General features: G+C 36.9%; 1 protein-coding gene and 1 long non-coding RNA gene across 5 annotated transcripts in view; one reads left to right on the top strand and one right to left on the bottom strand.

Moving 5' to 3' along the window:
- The window catches only part of LOC115215595 (ras-related protein Rab5), a 50,076-nt gene that overhangs the window by 11,025 nt on the left and 19,211 nt on the right, over positions 1-19,840 (top strand). The window contains exons 1-2 of one of the 4 annotated variants that reach the window (XM_036505809.1): positions 16,280-16,290; positions 16,929-16,934. The exons of 2 other annotated variants lie outside the window; for them this stretch is intronic. The gene's annotated coding sequence lies outside the window, so the exon portion shown is untranslated. Of the gene's footprint in view, positions 1-1,178; positions 1,246-16,279; positions 16,291-16,928; positions 16,935-19,840 lie in introns of those variants that run through there. One more of the 4 variants, XM_036505810.1, reaches the window with a different exon arrangement.
- LOC118764781 lies at positions 3,121-17,722 on the bottom strand. Its single transcript, XR_005000586.1, has 3 exons — positions 17,712-17,722; positions 13,035-13,047; positions 3,121-3,235 (listed from the first exon to the last, which is right to left on the bottom strand). It is a non-coding gene; the product is annotated as an uncharacterized LOC118764781 (long non-coding RNA).

The following is a 19,840-nucleotide window of genomic DNA, read 5'->3' as shown; positions in this document are numbered from 1 at the left end:
CAGGAGATGAGAGATGGGTGGAGTCTTTAACCCTTTTGTTACCAACCCGGCTGAAACTGGTTTTGGCTCTGAGCACAAATATCTTGTTTTCAAAAGTTCTGAATTAAAATCTTCCACCAGACCTTAGTCACAACTTATGTTCCTAACACTAGCTGAATGATAAATAAGTTATTTTACTGAGTTCTTTGTTATATTTAAAGTTATTGAAAGAAATAGAAAGCATCTCAAAAGGGTTAAGTGAGGAGTTTTTGATATGAGTTTTGTATGCCAAGTACAGTCAAAGGCTTTATTAGTGCTGAGAGAAACACCATAACTTTCACTGAACTCATCTATAGTGAGAGCTGACTGGTGTCTGAAGTGAGAGAGTAGGTGTTCAGTGGATCTTGCTGTGTGGAAGCTGTACTGGTGGTCACTGAGAAGGGAGAGAGAGATTAAAGTTCATGGAGAACATCATTGTTTGTGGGCATTTCCATTATCTTGGAGGTATTAGAAACAGGTGCAATGGGGCAATATTTGAATGGATTTGAGAAAGTGCTTTTTTTTGAAACAGGACGCACTGAGACGTGTTTCAAGATCTCAGCGTGTATCCCTGTAGATAGTGAAAGAATAAAGAATTTGTTGGGTATAAAGAGCATATTTCTGGGGCTCAGTGTGTATGGGTACTGGAAAGGACACTTTAAGGGCTGGTGGGTTTGTTTAAAGCAGCTGGAGTGGGGTTTTTTTTCCACACTTGGTAGTGTGTGTTAAATGTGTCTGCTTTTTAAATGGGAAGAGCATCGTTTAATGGGGATGTGAGAGCCATTTGTAGCAGGATATGTGATCTCACAGAGGCTCCTTGGTGTGTGTGTGTGTGTGTGTGTATGTGTGCGTGTGTATATATGTGTGTGTGTGTGTGTCTGTACTTTCTACATATAAACTAAATAAACATGGTGTAAATTTTATGTTCTATTTCCTGCAGACACACACGCAAACATGCACACATGCACATGTACATATATGTGCACACACACACAAACACACACACACACACACACAAGCACACACACACCTATTTGTAGACAGTCTACTCTTCTTTCACAAACAACGTAGACAATTTTGTGTATTCGTGCATAACAGACACAAATACAATATACACACAAGGCGCATACACACATATACCCATACCTACATATTTGTAGGTTCAGAAAGAAGGCTTTGTACATGCTTCCAACTTCCTCCGGACTGTTTACAAACCCACAAGAAAATGTAAGTTACTCTAGATTTATTCATATATATATACATATGTGTGTTCGTACGATTACCTGAAATTCATCTGTGTATAAGTGATATATATATACATATATATAAAAGTGAAGTTGTATGTCTGTCTCCTACGATTTAGATTCCTAACTACTCCCACATTTTGCGGTGCAGTTTAACCAAAACCGGGTATCTTATAGTCGTGATTCATATCGAGCCCTTCTGGGTATTAGCGCGCGTCTACGATGAGTCTACGATTTAAAAAGAAATTTACCATCATTTTTTCCATTTTAATGCATTTTTTTCGCTATTATATAAGGGAAGTAACTCTCTAAAAATGTCTACGATGAGTCAACGATTTAAAAAAAAAATTACCATAATTTTTTTTCCATTTTTAATGCATTTTTTTGCTATTTTTTGGCTATAACTCTCTAAAAATGCTTATATAGTTATTTCCGTTACAAACCCAAGCAACGCCGGGCGATACTGCTAGTATATATATATAAAAGAAAGTATAAATAGTGTCAAAAGGAAGAGGGAGTACGATTCAACAGCTGGTTAATGACTACTATACAAGTCTTATTTCTCACACACGAGGAATGCCTAAGCCTAGAATTGGTGGTAAACCATAATACTGCCAGGTATCTGGTAATTCTAAGGGTGAACAGGCTCTATTTTGTAGTCTAATATGTTCTTCACGGAATACACCTCAAATATATATATATATATATATATATATATATATATAGATATAACAATATTAATAATAGGGATTAGTGCAATGTTGCAAAGCATTACCTCAAATTCTTTCCTTTATATTACCATCTTATATGGACCAACACATGTTTCTGAGAGCGACTGGTAATCGTTTTGGTGTAATCCCTTACTTTTGACACACACACACACACACACCACACACACACATAAACACACATACACACACACACACATAAACACACACACAAATATATGTATTTTTGTTCAGTTTTATTTCAAGATTTCTTGCCAGTAGAGAAAGAGCGGGTTCAACACTTTTTCATTGGAATATCAACATCAACAACAGGGTATTTTTGTTTGTATGTATGTATGTATGTATGAATATATGCAGTTTTGAATGTTTTGTGTATGTATCCTCATGCATATAGCTACATATCTAGACATGCTCATATATATATATATATTTAAACGATAAACTTTTGGAAAGTTTTAGAGATTTTTATAGTTCCAGTGATGGATTGGATCTGTAGTCTTCGAATCAGCTTTCTCCATTCTGGTTTTGAGAAGCCTAATTTCTCAAGATTATCATTTAGGCAGTGTGATACATATTCCCGAACTCCAATAATTACAGGTATAAACCTGAACTTGTAATCTGGATAGAGTAACAGCAGATTTCTCAATAGTTTTGCATGTATGTATGTCTGTCTGCCTGTCTGTCTGTATGTCTGTCAATGCATGCCAAAGTAAAAATGTGTGAGCCATGTTCCCAGTAAGTCTGAGTTGCAGCTGACTTGACCATGATGACATATCTCAAGCCAACATGGAAAGTAGGCATAAAATAATGATTATGGCAATGATGACACATGCACACACACACATACACACACACACACACAAACACACACACACACACACCACACACACACACACACACATACTATGATGTGCATGGTTTTATATAATCAAGTTGTTACCTAACACTCCGTTGTACCTCTGGTGCAAGACTGTTTAGTAAGATTAGCCCTGATGGATATATATAATACTCTACACTTCTGATTATGTATATACAGGGTTGGCCAAAAGTAACCTGACAGTAAATCAAAACCATTTTATTCCAAAATTTATTTATGTTTAACACTTGTTAAATGAATTTAATAAAAGCATGAAACAACATGAAAATTGTTCAAGCTGAAGTCCTACTTGAGCGACACATTTTTCTGTTTGAGTCAATACAGAGTTACAGATAGTATTTATGGAAATTTGATTTACTGTCAGGTGGCTTATGTCCAACCCTGTATATATCATCAACCAAATATACTTAACATATATGCTTTGTGTATTTGACAGTGGGCTGCTATGGGTGCAGTTTGGTGATATACTCTCTCAAAGCATATATACTCTCTCAAAGTGCTGGGTGTTATGTATCCCACCGTGTCAATAGCAGGCCACCAGCAAATACACGAAGCATGTATGTTAAGTATATGTGGCTAATGATGTCTATTGTACTAAATCTGCCTATGTGCATGTGTGTTATTTTGTTGTTGTTGTTGTGTGTGTGTATATATATGCTTAAATGAGTGTGTGTGTGTACATATATATACATATATATATATATAAAGTTAATCCAAACAAGAAAGCACAAAAAAACACAACAACGCGAGGACGTGGAACAAATATAGTATTATTGGACGCTCAGGAAAGAAGGAAAGAAGGAGGGTTTAACGTTTCGAGCGGAGCTCTTCGTCGGAAACATAGGAGAAGGAAAGATCCAAAGAAGGGAAGACAGCGGAAAAAAAAATCGCCAACGCTACACACGAGGTCACATATATATATATACACACACACACACAACACACACACACACACACTAATATACAGAAACTGAAAGAAGCCCATTATATATATTATATATATATATATATATATAATATATATATATAACACACATATACATTACATATATATATATATATATATATATATATATATATATATATGTGTGTGGCGGGGTGTTTTTTGCTTGTGTTTGTTCCCCCACCATCACTTGTCAACCAATGCTGGTGTGTTTACATCCCTGTAACCTAGCGGTTCAGCAAAAGGGACTGATAGAATAAGCGCTAGGCTTACAAAGAATAAGTCCTGGGGTCAATTTGTTCAGCTAATGGCGGTGCTCCAGCATGGCCACAGTCAAATGACTGAAACAAGTAAAAGAATAAAAGAGAAAAAGATAGAAATATATATTCATGTTTTGAGTTCTATTTTTCCTGTTTGCATTGCCAAACCTCTCTGTGTGTGTGTGTGTGTGTGCATAAATACACACACACACACAGAGGCACAAATGTATTTAGGTTAAACATTTTATATATATTCATCTATATAGGTATATATATCATCATCATTTAATATTTGTCTTCCAGGCTATATATATATATATAACGGGAAGCTTTATGAAAATAAACAAAAGACGAAGGCAGGGGGAATACAAACAAACAATTGTATTAGTATGGCACTCAGGAATATAAATAAAACAAGTCTTTTACGTTTCGAGCCTACGCTCTTCAACAGAAAGATACACAGAAAAGAAACACGGAGAGAAACAAGGAGAGAAAAAAAATGAAGGCAGATGTTAAACGATGATGATGATACATACATACATACATACATACATATATATACATACATACATACATACATACATACACACACACACACACACACACACACACACACACACACACACACACACACATATATGAATATGTATGTGCCTGTGTGTGAAATATTTTCTAAAACTAAGCAGTTATTAATACAAATTTTTTCCACAAATTGAACTCATACCCTGGTTTTATTAATTCACTCAAATACTTCAACACTATTTCATAAACTCTCATGTTTCCACCTTATACAATTTCTATATATATCTTACCTCTAACTTTCATATAGATAAAGAAAAAATAATATTGAGAAATTTCTATACTGGTGACTTCCCCCCACCTATTTTCAGGTGTCACACTCATTGCAAACACTTTAATTTTATCACCAAACTATTGTTCGATGATAGAACCTTGTACTTCTGCTTTTTGTTTAATAGATGTTTACTTAAAGATAGTATATATAATATATATATACATACACAGACACATATATACACAAACACATACATACACAAACACATACACAGACACATATATATCTATATATATTATATGTGTATATAATATATATATATATATATATATATATATATATATATTATATATATATATATCACGTGATCACGTGATCAACCAGTCCATCAGATGTAGTTACACATCGCTGGTCACAATGCGTTCGCATTGTTTTAGCCTTCGAATGACGCCATCCCACTGGCTAAGCGAGCAATATATATATATATACATATAATATATGTATATATGTGTGTATGTATGTGCATATATATATTGTGTGTGTGTATATATATATACATGTGTTTGTCTGTAAACATACATGTATATTTTATCTTTTACTTGTTTCAGTCATTAGACTGCAGCCAAAATTACATAAAGATATCTTGAGATACTAAAGAGTAAATTTATTCAATAAAATCGCCATTGACTTCAACCATGGCCTCCAGATGACTTCAGAATCACCTGCAAAATCTTCTGGATGGTCTCCTTGTTTAAGTTGGTGAATGCTGCCATAATCCTTACCTTCAGTTCATCTTTGTTGTTACAAGGAGTCTTGTTGATCTCTCGCTCAACTGCGCTCCACACAATAATTAAGGAAGTTGCAGTCTGGGGAGTAAGGTGGCCAGAATTTAGGGGTGATGTGGTCACAGAAATTATCTGACAGCCATGACTGGTTACTCCTGCTTGTGTAGCATGGTTCAGAGTTCTGTTGCCAGACATAGGGTCCTTCAGTAGCCACCCTCTTGACCCAAGGCAGCACTACCTCCCCCAGGCACTTGATGTTGGCCACCGCGTTGAATCTGAGGCTGTGTGGGAAGATGAATGGTGGCATAATATCGCCATCACTAGTGATCACTCCAAATACCATGATCTTGACTGGATGTTTGATTTTTATCACTCTTGGTACATGTCCTCAGATTGTACTGTCCTCAGATTGACACCCAAACACTCTGAAATGTTCATATTGGAGCTTCCAGCACAAATGCCAAGCAGTACAGCATGTTGTTTCCAAATTTTTAGCAGAGTGAATTGTGTCATGGTGCTGTTTTTCTCACAAACGGTGCCCAACTGACCCTACTATACTGTGTAGTCGACAAAATCAAAAACAAACAGTGCGCATATGTGAAATGAAATTAAAAAATATACCATTTTGACAACTTACTCATTGTACCCTGTATATATATATATATATATATATATATATATATATATATTTTATATATATATATATATATATTATATATATATATTTTATATATATATATATATATATATATTTTATAATATATATATATATATATTTTATATATATATATATATATATATATATATTATATATATATATATATATATAATTATATATATATATGAATGTATGTATTTATATAGATATACATTCATATATTCTTATACATACATCTATGTATATATATATGTGGTGTATGTGTATCTTATATATATATCTCTCTCTCCACTCTCCTTTCTCTCTCTTTCTCTCTCTCTCTCTCTGTATGCGTATATGTGTGTGCATGCCAGCCTGTGTAAAATAATTTTGCAATCAGTGATGATGATCACACACACACACATGCACACACACACACACACACACACACACACAAGCACACACACACACAAGCACACACACATATGTAAATAGAGAGAGTGAGGGACAGACAGATAAGGCAGACAAAATGGTATGGATTGCCTGATGTTATTGGAGTTGTCTCCCTTGCTTTCTGTTTATAAATTTTAAACACCTTTCGAAAGCTTTTGTCTAGAAATTGCAAAGATTGTCTGAATTAATTGAAGTTTTTCAACCCACTATGTTGCATATGTGAGACTCTGTTATACACTCATACAAACATATGATCACCATCATTTTAATGTCTACTTTTCCATGCTTGCACAACTGAAACAAGATTCAGTGATGTAGACATTTTATAGCCAGATGCCCTTCCTAATGCCAACACTCACCTGTTTCCAAGTAAGGTAATATTTTCCTAGTTCTTTGAACATGGATGGCGTCATGTAAAAAGCATCCAATTCACTCTGGCATTAAGAAGGGCATCCAGCTATAAAAACCATGACAAAAACAGACAGTAAAGCCTGGAGCAGTAAAGCCTGGAGCTTCTATCAAACTGTCCAATCCATACCAGCGTCAAAAACGGTTGTTAAATGATGATGACAATGACGACGATACACACACAGACACGTGCATGCACACACACACACACACACACACTGTGTGTGCATTCTTTATCCTCAAATTAAAGACCTGACCTTAGTGTTTGCACTAGACTGAACACCTCTGCTGAAGGCCCCGAGAGCTAGGTGATGGTGTGAAGGGTCCAAGAGCTAGGAAATGGTTCGAGTGTATCTGGGAGATATTTTATTAACCCTAAAAATACGAAAAGACATTGGTCACTTACGTGGGATTTGAACTCAAAAGGAAGGATGTAACTAAATATCACTAATGTCCCACCATTTATCATTTGTTTTACTCACAACCAATAACTAACAAGACTATTTCGCAAGCATTTCAGACCAGGGCTCTTGAGGATTATCATAACCACAGGGCACAATGTCAAACTCTACACTTCCCTATATGTACATATCTGAAACTAAAACCTCTTTGACAATCTTGACCTTTTTCCATAACACCCATAGGCTCCAGTCCAACATAGATTGCCCCACACCACACCTCACCTCTTATTAGCATGCTGACCACACATCCTGTCCCTACTCTCAGCCCTTATATCTCTTTCTCTTTTCTCTTTTATTTGTTTCAGTCATTTGACTGCGGCCATGCTGGAGCACCGCCTTTAATCGAGCAACTCGACCCTGGGACTTATTCTTTGTAAGCCTAGTACTTATTCTATCGGTCTCTTTTGCCAAACCGCTAAGTGACGGGGACATAAACACGCCAGCATTGGTTGTCAAGCGATGTTGGATGGGACAAACATATACACACACATATATATATATATTATATATTATATATTATACATATATACGATGGGCTTCTTTCAGTTTCCGTCTACCAAATCCACTCACGGCCTGAGGCTATAGTAGAAGACATTTGCCCAAGGTGCAACGCAGTGGGACTGAACCCGGAACCATGTGGTTGGTAAACAAGCTACTTACGTCTCTATTGACTTTACTCAAGTTTTACTTTATAAAGTGGTTGTCGGTGAATGTCTATGTTATACTATCCTACCTATGCACCACTGTCACCTTTATATCAGCAAAAGAGATTTCTAGTTAACTCTGTCTCAAAGTCTCTTCCTTCATTCCACCCACTTTCTCTATCTCTCTCTCTCTCTCTCTCTCTCTCCTAACTCCTCAAACTGCCAACAACTCTCTTTGTTGACTGTTGACATCTCTTCTTCAATCAAGGACATTTATCTCATTTTCACCACTCCCTCTCTCTATCTCTCTGTCTCTCTCTCTTTTCAGTCATTGACTGTTGTCACTTCAAACCTCACAAATCCCATTGGCTTTCACATTCACCTCATATTGATGCCACCAATACAAACAACAACAAAACAAAACAACACAAAAAGACTAACCCTTTTACAGTTCTCTACTCACTACATCAACTTCATTCATCGATTTACCATCCCTAACTGGCCCACACATACTCCAGACACTCTAAGTTCCAAACCCAACATTTACCTGACTATATGTGTGTGTGTATATGTGTGTACATATATATGTATATCATCATCATCATCATCATCATCGTTTAGCGTCCGTTCTCCATGCTAGCATGGGTTGGACGGTTCAACTGGGGTCTGTGAAGCCGGAAGGCTTCATCAGGCCTAGTCAGATCTGGCAGTGTTTCTACGGCTGGATGCCCTCCCTAACGCCAACCACTCCATGAGTGTAGTGGGTGCTTTTTACGTGCCACCCGCACAGGTGCCAGACAGAGCTGGCAAACGACCACGAACAGATGGTGCTTTTTATGTGCTACCGGCATGGGGGCCAGGAGAGGCTGGCAACGGACACGAACGGATGGTGCTTTTTACATGCCACCGGCACGAGGCCAGTCAGGGTGGCGCTGGCAACGGTCACGAATGGATGGTTCTCTTACATGCCACCGGCACTGGTAACACATCTATCTATATATAGATAGATATATGTATATATGTGTGTGTGTATATGTATACGTGTATATATATATATATATATATATATATATATATATATATATATATGTATATATGTGTGTGTATATATATATAAACACATAAGAAATGGCCATAATAGGACATCTGACTCACTAGAAACAGCAGCCAAACTCCAAACCACTAATAGTTGTAATTCTGAAATGGAAAGAGAAATAAAAACGTTTACCCTATCTTTCCTGGACTATGCATAGTTTTGGCAATCTTTTGTAAATGAAATAAAATTATTTTAATTTACAATTGGCGTTGCCATCTTCAGCAGGAAGACCACTGGTAGCGGAGAATTTTTCTAGAATTTTTTTGCTACCCTAAAATTTATTAATATATATATATATATATATATATTATGTATATATGTATATATGTGTGTGTGTATATATATATATATATGTGTATATGTATATATGTGTGTGTGTGTGTATAATATATATTATATATATATATGTGTGTGTGGTGTGTGTGTGTGTGTGTGTATATATATATATATATATATATATATATACATATATATGTATGTAATGGCAGAAATTGTTTTGGTGTAGTTACCAGTTGTAATGGTAGAAATTGATTGGTAAATAATATTATGATGATGTTGGTGTAAGCAGTGGTAACGATAATAATTTGTGGTTATAATTGCATACGGTAGGATGTGTAAGATAGAAAATGAATGGCGTTTTAAGGAAATGTTTATTTACCGTTACGTTATAAATACTTTGCCTCCACGGGCAGGTTGTGATAAATCCAAAAACATGCGAGAGAAAGTTAGATGTGTTTGGGTTCTCTTCATTGTTTAGTAGTAATTGCTGAGACAGATAGAATGCTCTTTACTCTTTTATTTGTTTCAGTCATTTGACTGCGGCCATGCTTGAGCACCGCCTTTAGTCGAGCAAATCGAATCCAGGACTTATTCTTTGTAAGCCTAGTACTTATTCTATCGGTCTCTTTTGCCGAATCGCTAAGTTACGGGGACGTAAACACACCAGCATCGGTTGTCAAGCAATGTTGGGGGAGAAAAACCATTGTTCCACTGTGGGAAAAATTCTGTAGCAGTGTTAGATTAAATTTGGCTATAGTGGATCGAATCCACTTCAAGCATGCAAGATTCACTACAAATATATATATATTTTAGTCTTTTACTCTTATATTTGTTTCAATCATTTGATTGCAGCCATGCTGGAGCACCGCCTTTAGTCAATCAAATTGACCTCAGGACTTATTCTTTGTAAGCCTAGTACTTATTCTATCGGTCTCTTTTGTCAAACTACTACATTATGGGGACGTAAACACACCAGAATTGGTTGTCAAGTGACAGTGGGGGAGACAAACACAAACACACAAACACAAACACACAAACACAAACACACAAACACAAACACACACACACATGATGGGCTTCTTTCAGTTTCCGTCTACCAAATCCACTCAGAAGGCCTGAGGTAATAGTAGAAGACACTTGCGCAAGGTGCCCCGCAATGGGGCTGAACTCAGAACCAGGTGGTTGGTAAGCAAGCTACTTACCATGCAGCCACTCCTGCACCTATATATATGTATATGTGTATGTATGTGTGTATATATATATATATATATATATATATATATGTGTGAGTGAGTATGTGTATATATTTGTATATGTGTGTGTGTGTGTATGTAGATATATGTGTATATATGTATATATATATATATGTATGTATATGTATATATATATATATATATATATGTATATATATATATGTGTGTGTATATTTATATGTGTGTGTGTGTGTATATTTATATGTGTCTGTGTGTATATTTATATGTGTATGTGTTTATATATGTATATATATGTGTGTGTATGTATATGTATATATGTAAATATGATGAGAATGGTGATGATTACACCAAAGGGGAAGAATGATGGGTTTCATGACAATGGACAATTCTGTTTCTTTTTACCCAAACATGAGCTCATTTCCATAGTACTTATTCTTCAGATGGACTAGGGCTTAGGTTAAGCTGAAGTTATGGTAAAGGAACCTGCCCAAGATAACAGACAGTGAGATCAAGCCATGGACTTCATGGCTGTGAAGCAAGTCACTAAACTACTTATGATTACCTACATCTATTAAACAATATTTGTTTCAGTCATTTGACTGCGGCCATGCTGGAGCACCGCCTTTAGTCGAGCAAATCGACCCTGGGACTTATTCTTTGTAAGCCCAGTACTTATTCTATCGGTCTCTTTTTGCCGAACCGCTAAGTGACGGGGGATGTAAACACACCAGCACACAAACACACACACATACATATATATATATATATACATATATACGACAGGCTTCTTTCAGTTTCTGTCTACCAAATCCACTCACAAGGCATTGGTCGGCCCGGGGCTATAGCAGAAGACACTTGCCCAAGATGCCACGCAGTGGGACTGAACCCGGAACCATGTGGTTGGTTAGCAAGCTACTTACCACACAGCCACTCCTGCGCCTATAGTTACATGGTTACATTTCTGCAAAACTAACTTGAGAAAGGTACGTGGTTTGATGCAGTAATAGTATCTTTACCAAGCAGAGATAAGTAGATTGCACAGTAACATTTCTCCCAAATAAAACATATTGTATTTACTCTTGTCCAATGTGAGAAATCAAATACTAAACATCAAGGTCAAAATTAAGGTGGGGTAGCATTATACTTGAGTGTAAAAGCAAACAAAATGCATGACATACTTTATTGATTTTATGTAGCAAAAAAGTGGAGATTTCACTGTACTAAGGTAAATATTATAGTTAAACATTGTATCATTTCTATTAAACTCAGTGCATTGAGAATATGGTGAATATGTTTTTTGTTTAACCATGCACAAATCCTTTATATTTTAGAGACCCCAAAAATGGAAGGTGTGATTCTCATGCCTGTCCTAATTCTATTAGTTCACTAATGTGCTTCAACTACCAGTACCCCATTTCTCTGCAGTACCCCATCTCTCTGTAGTACCCCATCTCTCAGCAGTACCCCAGCTCTCTGCAGTATCCTGTCTCTCTGCAGTACCCCATCTCTCTGCAGTACCTCATTTCTCTGTAGTACCCTGTCTCTCTGCAGTACCCCATCTCTCTGTAGTACCCCGTCTCTCTGTAGTACCCCATCTCTCTGCAGTACCCCATCTCTCTGCAGTAGCCCATCTCTCTGTAGTACCCCATCTCTCAGCAGTACCCCAGCTCTCTGCAGTACCCCGTCTCTCTGCAGTACCTCATTTCTCTGTAGTACCCCGTCTCTCTACAGTACCCTGTCTCTCTGTAGTACCCCATCTCTCTGCAGTACCCCATCTCTCTGCAGTAGCCCATCTCTCTGCAATACCCCATCTCTCTGTAGTACCTCATCTCTCTGTAGTACCTCATTTCTCTGTAGTACCCTGTCTCTCTGCAGTACCCCATCTCTCTGTAGTACCTCATTTCTCTGTAGTACCCTGTCTCTCTGCAGTACCCCATCTCTCTGTAGTACCCTGTCTCTCTGTAGTACCCATCTCCCTGCAGTACCCCATCTCTCTGTAGTACTCCACCTTTCTGCAGTACCTCCCTCTCTGCTTCTTCTACCAATGGCCTCTGGACCTCTCATCTAGCTAATTACCCACTCTGCCTAAGTACACTCATCCCTCCCATCTTCCCTTCTCCTCTCACCTTTCCGATGTCAGGCTTTCAAGATCCTACTCCTCATACTTTTCCAATCCTTCCTCTCTTGATGACACCCTCTGGAACTCCCTCCTTCTCTGCTCCTGTTTTATATACAGACACAAATCTCTAGAATTGTTCCGTCTAAACAGCAGCTGTATCAATGTCACCAGTCTGAAAAGATCCTAAAATTGTCACGTGATCTGCTCATCTTACACTGATTTTTCTAAAACAGAAACATGGAAACATTTTCATTTAATTCACTCTTCAAAGTTTTTCTGTTTGGTGAGTCAGCAACTGTCTTTCATTTTTTCATTCCATAAATCATATCCTATAGCCTTGATATGAAAAGAACACATTGATACAATATGGTTGATGTATGAAACCATTAATTATGAGCAAGTAATCTGGTCAATCTTCATGCAGCATTATTATATGAATATGATGAATTGAAAATTTGAAAGAAACATGGCTAATCTCATATCATCATCTGAATAAAACAGATATTTCTGTTCTGTTGTATGGTATTGAATCCTTTAGCTTAAATTGTAGTTCCATTAATTTTTTAAGCAGGTGTCTACTAACATGCACGTATGCACGTGCATGTGTGTGTGCATATGTGTGTGTGTGTGTGTGTGTGTGTGTGTGCGCGTGCAATATGTAACACACTGCCTATATACCATTCTTGAGAAATTAGGCTTCTCAAAACCAGAAAGGGGAAAGCTAATTGAAAGGCTACAGGTCCAATCCATCACTGGAACTGTAAAAATCTGTAAAACTTTCCAGAAATTTATCATTTAAATATAAATGAACATGTCTAGATATGTAACTATATGCATGAGAATACATACATAAAACATACAAATCTGCATGCACATACATACATACATACATACATACATACATACCCAGTTGTTGATGCTGAAATTCTAATGAAGGCGCCTTGGATCTAGGTTAGAAACTGGTTCTTTCTCTATTGGCAAGAAATCTTGAAATAAACTGAATAATGACACACAGACATACACACATACTCCATGCAGTATACCCTAAGGCATACAGTATCGATGGTGATACCACCAGAATGGACAAAGCTAATTAGAAGATTACAGATACAAGCCATTAATGGGACTGTCAAAATTTATAAAAACCTTCCTAAAGTTTAGCATTTAAATACGTCCATCTCATACCAGCATGGAAAATGAACAATGTCCTATTAATGCAAGGCGTCCAGAAAAATGGACGCAGGTAAAATTAAAAATTACTATTACTTGTTTCATACATGTGAATAGTTGGTTTATTTGTATGCAGCACCTGCTCCCTCAAAGAGCATTAGTTTAGAGGCAGACTATACCAAAAATAAACTCAATACGTAGTTTACTTAACAAGCAATAGTAATATTTACCCGCATCCATTTTTCTGGACACTATGCATTAATGGGTTAAATGATGACGATGATGATATTTAGGCGGCGAGCTGGCAGAATAGTTAGCACGCCGGGCGAAATGCGTAGCCGTATTTCGTCTGCCGCTACATTCTGAGTTCAAATTCCACCCAGGTCCACTTTACCTTTCATCCTTTCGGGGTCGATAAATTAAGTACCAGTTACGCACTGGGGTCGATGTAATCGACTTAATCCGTTTGTCTGTCCTTGTTTGTCCCCTCTATGTTTAGCTCCTTGTGGGTAATAAAGAAACGGATGATGGTGATGATGATTATGATCTCTCTTGCTCTCTCTCTCTCTCTCTCTCTCTCACACACACACATATATATATATATAGACAAACAAACTTAGAGATAAATAGCTAGATAATGAGCCATGCATACCATATAAGGTATCCTCAGCAGTGAGCTGATATTCAAAACACTCTTAACTGACCTCTCCTCCACTTTTTTGCATTGTCAATATATTGTCTGTTTCTTATTAAGGTTTCGTCAAAAGTTATTTGTTTAGCCTTCAACAGTGATACTCTACAGCTCAGTATCTGCGCAGTTTGGCTGCAACTGCACTTCTGACGCTGTGTTTTGTTTTATTAATGATTCAGTTTGTTGCTCTTTCCAGAACTATCAATCTAGCTTTATTTGAAGATCATCTTTAGTAAACATTAATGAAGCTAATTAAGAAGGAAACTAATTTAATGTTTTCATTCAACAGATGACAACCAGCTCTTCCCTCTTCCTCACTGTGGTTAGTTCAATTCTTGTGACTTCTGGACTCTAGGTTTTGATATTGTGGTAGATTTTTACCTATTGCTTAGTTCAACTCTTTCAATATCAATCCATCTGAGACCACCTCTTCTCATTTGAATGCATTCATCATCGTTACCATTATTTTAATGTACACACTTCCATGCTCGCACAAGTTTGATGGAATTCATTGAGGCAGATTTTCTGTGGCTGGGTGTCCTTCCTGTCACCTTCCACCAAGCAAAGTTATATCTTTTCAAAGTTGGAGATGTTGTCATGAAGGCTGGACATAAATGACACCTCTATGGTTCCAGGTTCAATCCCACAGGGTGACAATTTGGGCTAGTGTCTTCTACAATAACCTTGGAATATTTTGATATTTGGAGGATATGGCTTCTGTTCACTGCAAAGGGAATGTTGGAGACATCTTTTGATGAAAACATTCCATGTCACTACAGAGCCAATACTTCACTGCCATGTAGAACAGCTCTATATATACAGAGATTTTGGTAACCATAGTGAGGAGACATTTGGATTATAGATGATCGTAAAGGAAGGTGAACGAGGAGTGGTGGACATATATCATCATCATCATCATCATAATTTAATGTCTGTTTTCCATGCTGGTATGGGTTGGACGGTTTGACTGGAGCTGGTAAGGCCAGGGTCCACATCAGGCTTCATCACCTGTCCTGGTATGGGTTCTATGGCTGGATGCCCATCCTAATGCCAACATATATATTTATATACATATACATACATACATACATAGATACATACATACATACATACATACATACATAGATACATACATACATACATACATACATACATACATACATACATACATACATACATACATACATACATACATACATACATACATGTGTGTGTGTACTCTTGTCTTGATGTCATACGATGATTGTGAATGAACATCACTGTCATACAAGCAGTGTTGTTCATTTCCAGTCTTCCATGAAAATCATGTCTGGCCATGAAAAAAATATTACCTTACATGGAAACAGATAAGAGTTGGCAACAGGAAGGGAACCTGCCAATAGAAAATCTGTCCCAACAAAGTCTGTCTGACCCAAGCAAGCATGGAAAAATGGACATTAAATAATGATGATGATGTATGTATGTGCGTATGTAGGTGAGTATGTCTGTCTATCTGTATGTATGTATGTATATATATATACACATACATACATATATATATATATATATATATATATATATATTATATATATATATATATATATATATATATATATATATATATATATATCATCATCAACATCGTTTAACGTCCGTTTTCCACGCTAGCATGGGTTGGATGGTTCGATCAGGGTCTGGGAAGCCAGGGGCTGCACCAGGCTCCAGTCTGATCTGGCAGAGTTTCTACAGCTGACGCACACACAACACACACACACCACACACACACACACACACACACACACACACACATACATGCATACATACACACACACATACATGCATACATACACACACACATACATGCATACATACACACACTAAACTTTATATGGAGAAAAATACATAGATTTTAGCCATCACTGTAACTGAAAATTAATTATATTAGATGCATTAGACTGTCGCAAATGTCTGTCATGTTTAAAGAACTGCAGACAGTAGAAGAAGAATTGACAGGACTGTAGATTCAAACATCATTACATTCTAGTCATCACTCACCTAACTCTTCACTGACCAATGTCAAGGTGTATTTAGAGCCACAGTTGTTAAGTACAGATCTAAACTGAGTACAGATGCTATATTAAGCCTCTCATATATTCCTGTGTACTCCCTACATACATACATATATACATACATACATACATACATACATACATACATACATGCATACATACATACATACATACATACATACATACATACATACATACATGCATACATACATACATACATACATACATACATACATACATACATACATACCCTGTTGTTGATGCTAAAATTCGAACGAAGGAGCCTTGGATCTAGGTTAGAAACTGGCTCTTTCTCTACTGGCAAGAAATCTTGAAGTAAATCTGAATGATGACATACATACATACAATACACATTATATAATATATATAATACAATACACATTATATAATATAATGTGTATTGTATGTATGTATGTATATGTATGTATGTATGTATGTATGTATGTATGTATGTATGTATGTATGTATGTAGGGAGTACACAGGAATATACGAGAGGCTTAATATAGCATCTGTACTCAATTTAGATCTATACTTAACAACTGTGGCTCTAAATACACCTTGACATTGGTCAGTGAAGAGTTAGGTGAGTAATGACTAGAATGTAATGATGTTTGAATCTACAGTCCTGTCAATTCTTCTTCTACTGTCTGCAGTTCTTTAAACATGACAGACATTTGCGACAGTCTAATGCATCTAATATAATTAATTTTCAGTTACAGTGATGGCTAAAATCTATGTATTTTTCTCCATATAAAGTTTAGAGTGTGTATGTATGCATGTATGTGTGTGTGTATATGTATAAATATATATATAATAAACACATATATGCATGCATGTGTGTGTGTGTGTGTGTATATATGTATGTTTATTACATCAAAGTTGACAGTCTCCTGACCGGGCTGTTTGCAACTATACATATGCACGTGTGTGTGTGTGCGTGTGTTTGCGTGTGTGTGTGTGTGTGTTTGCGCGCGTGTGTGTGTGTGTGTGTGTGTGTGTGTGTGTGTGTGTGTGTGCGTGAGTGAGACTAGATCATGATAAAGCAGTGAGTTGGTAATGTCAGTAAGAGGAGATAAATATAATTAACAAAAAGGTTAATTAAAATTGCTGAAAGCAAAATAGAAATAGAAATAGAAAAAAATAGAAAAAAACAAACAAACAAACAGACAAAACATGAATTAAAATATTATTTGAAATTACATGAGAGATAAATTGTCTTTTTAGTATTTTTTAATTAGTAATTCATGTTTAAGGCACTGGCCAACTTAACTCCATGGCTCTAAAAGTGCTTCATAATTCCAAGTTAATAATTCAAGTTTAATTGGATTTCCTGTGTCCTTTGTTGGCCAAAATCAGTTCTTTAATGCATTTTGAAATAAAATACTTGCCTTATGATTCTCTTGTTTGTGACTTATGTGTAATCCTGTATGCACACACATAGACACTCACACACTCGCACAATATCAGCAGTGTGTTCTAACATTCATCATCCATGCTTGCCATGGGTTGGAAATGCATATAAATAAACAAATATGTATGGAGATAGATAGGGAGATAGAAAGATAGGTAGATGTAGATATATTAAGGCGGCGAGCAGGCAGAAATGTTAGCACGCCGGGCGAAATGTGTAGCCGTATTTCGTCTGCCGTTACGTTCTGAGTTCAAATTCCGCCGAGGTCGACTTTGCCTTTCATCCTTTTGGGGTCGATTAAATAAGTACCAGTTACGCACTGGGGTCGATATAATCGACTTAATCCGTTTGTCTGTCCTTGTTTGTCCCCTCTGTGTTTAGCCCCTTGTGGGTAGTAAAGAAATAGGTAGATCTAGATATATTTATATATGAATAGAAGAGACAGACAAACAATAACAGGTGTGAAGAACATATATTCCAGATTGGGTCAAAGGATTTTTCGGCTTTTCACAGCTGATTTTTGGCAACATGTATCTCCATGTTACTCTTTTACTTGTTTCAGTCAGTTGACTGCGGCCATGCTGGAGCACCGCCTTTAGTCGAGCAACTCAACCCCGGGACTTATTCTTTGTAAGCCCAGTACTTATTCCATCGGTCTCTTTTGCCGAACCGCTAAGTGACGGGGACATAAACACACCAGCATCGGTTGTGAAGCAATGCTAGGGGGACAAACACAGACACGCAAACATACACGCACACACACATATATATATATACATATACACAACGGGCTTCTTTCAGTTTCCGTCTACCAAATCCACTCCCAAGGCTTTGGTCGGCCCGAGGCTATAGTAGAAGACATTTGCCCAAGGTGACATGCAGTGGGACTGAACCTGGAACCATGTGGTTGGTAAGCAAGCTACTTACCACACAACCACTCCTGCGCCTATACATCATTATATTGACACAACTTGTTGTCTAGTCATTGCTGAATTACTTATTCTGTATTTTCATATGTAACAGATAAACGTTAGTACTTTATTCTTTATTTTACAGCTTTGATAATGAGTGGTGAAAAAAATTGCAATTAGAACCATTTTACAATATCTGTGGTGAAAAAGAGTGAGTGCAAGAGCAATGGTCAAAGAAACTAACGATGTGGAAGACTCAGGAACTGTCAATGAATGAGTGGTATGAAACTAGTTCAGATATTTCAAAGATAGTGACACCAGCCTCGAAGATAAACCAAGATCAGGGAGACCTTCAGTTTTGGAAGTTGTAGCCTTGCATGAAATGGTTGAACAACAACCAAACAAAAGCATTCTTAGATTGTGAGCAGAACTTGATCATTCACAAAGTCCCATCAGTCGACACATCTATAAGCTCAGACTTGTGAACAGAAACTGCTGAGAATCTTGTCATGAACTGACCAATGACCAGGCTCAACGACATCTGAACATTTGCAAGCAACTGCTGGCAAATCCTCGAGATGCCCGTTTTTAGTGTTGAATTCTAACTTGGGATGAAAAATGTATCTAT

This window comes from Octopus sinensis, linkage group LG9, assembly GCF_006345805.1.
Source record: "Octopus sinensis linkage group LG9, ASM634580v1, whole genome shotgun sequence".
Classification (NCBI taxonomy): domain Eukaryota; kingdom Metazoa; phylum Mollusca; class Cephalopoda; order Octopoda; family Octopodidae; genus Octopus; species Octopus sinensis.
The sequence above is the reverse complement of the archived record's forward strand: the minus strand, read 5'-3'. Positions and strand labels throughout refer to the sequence as shown.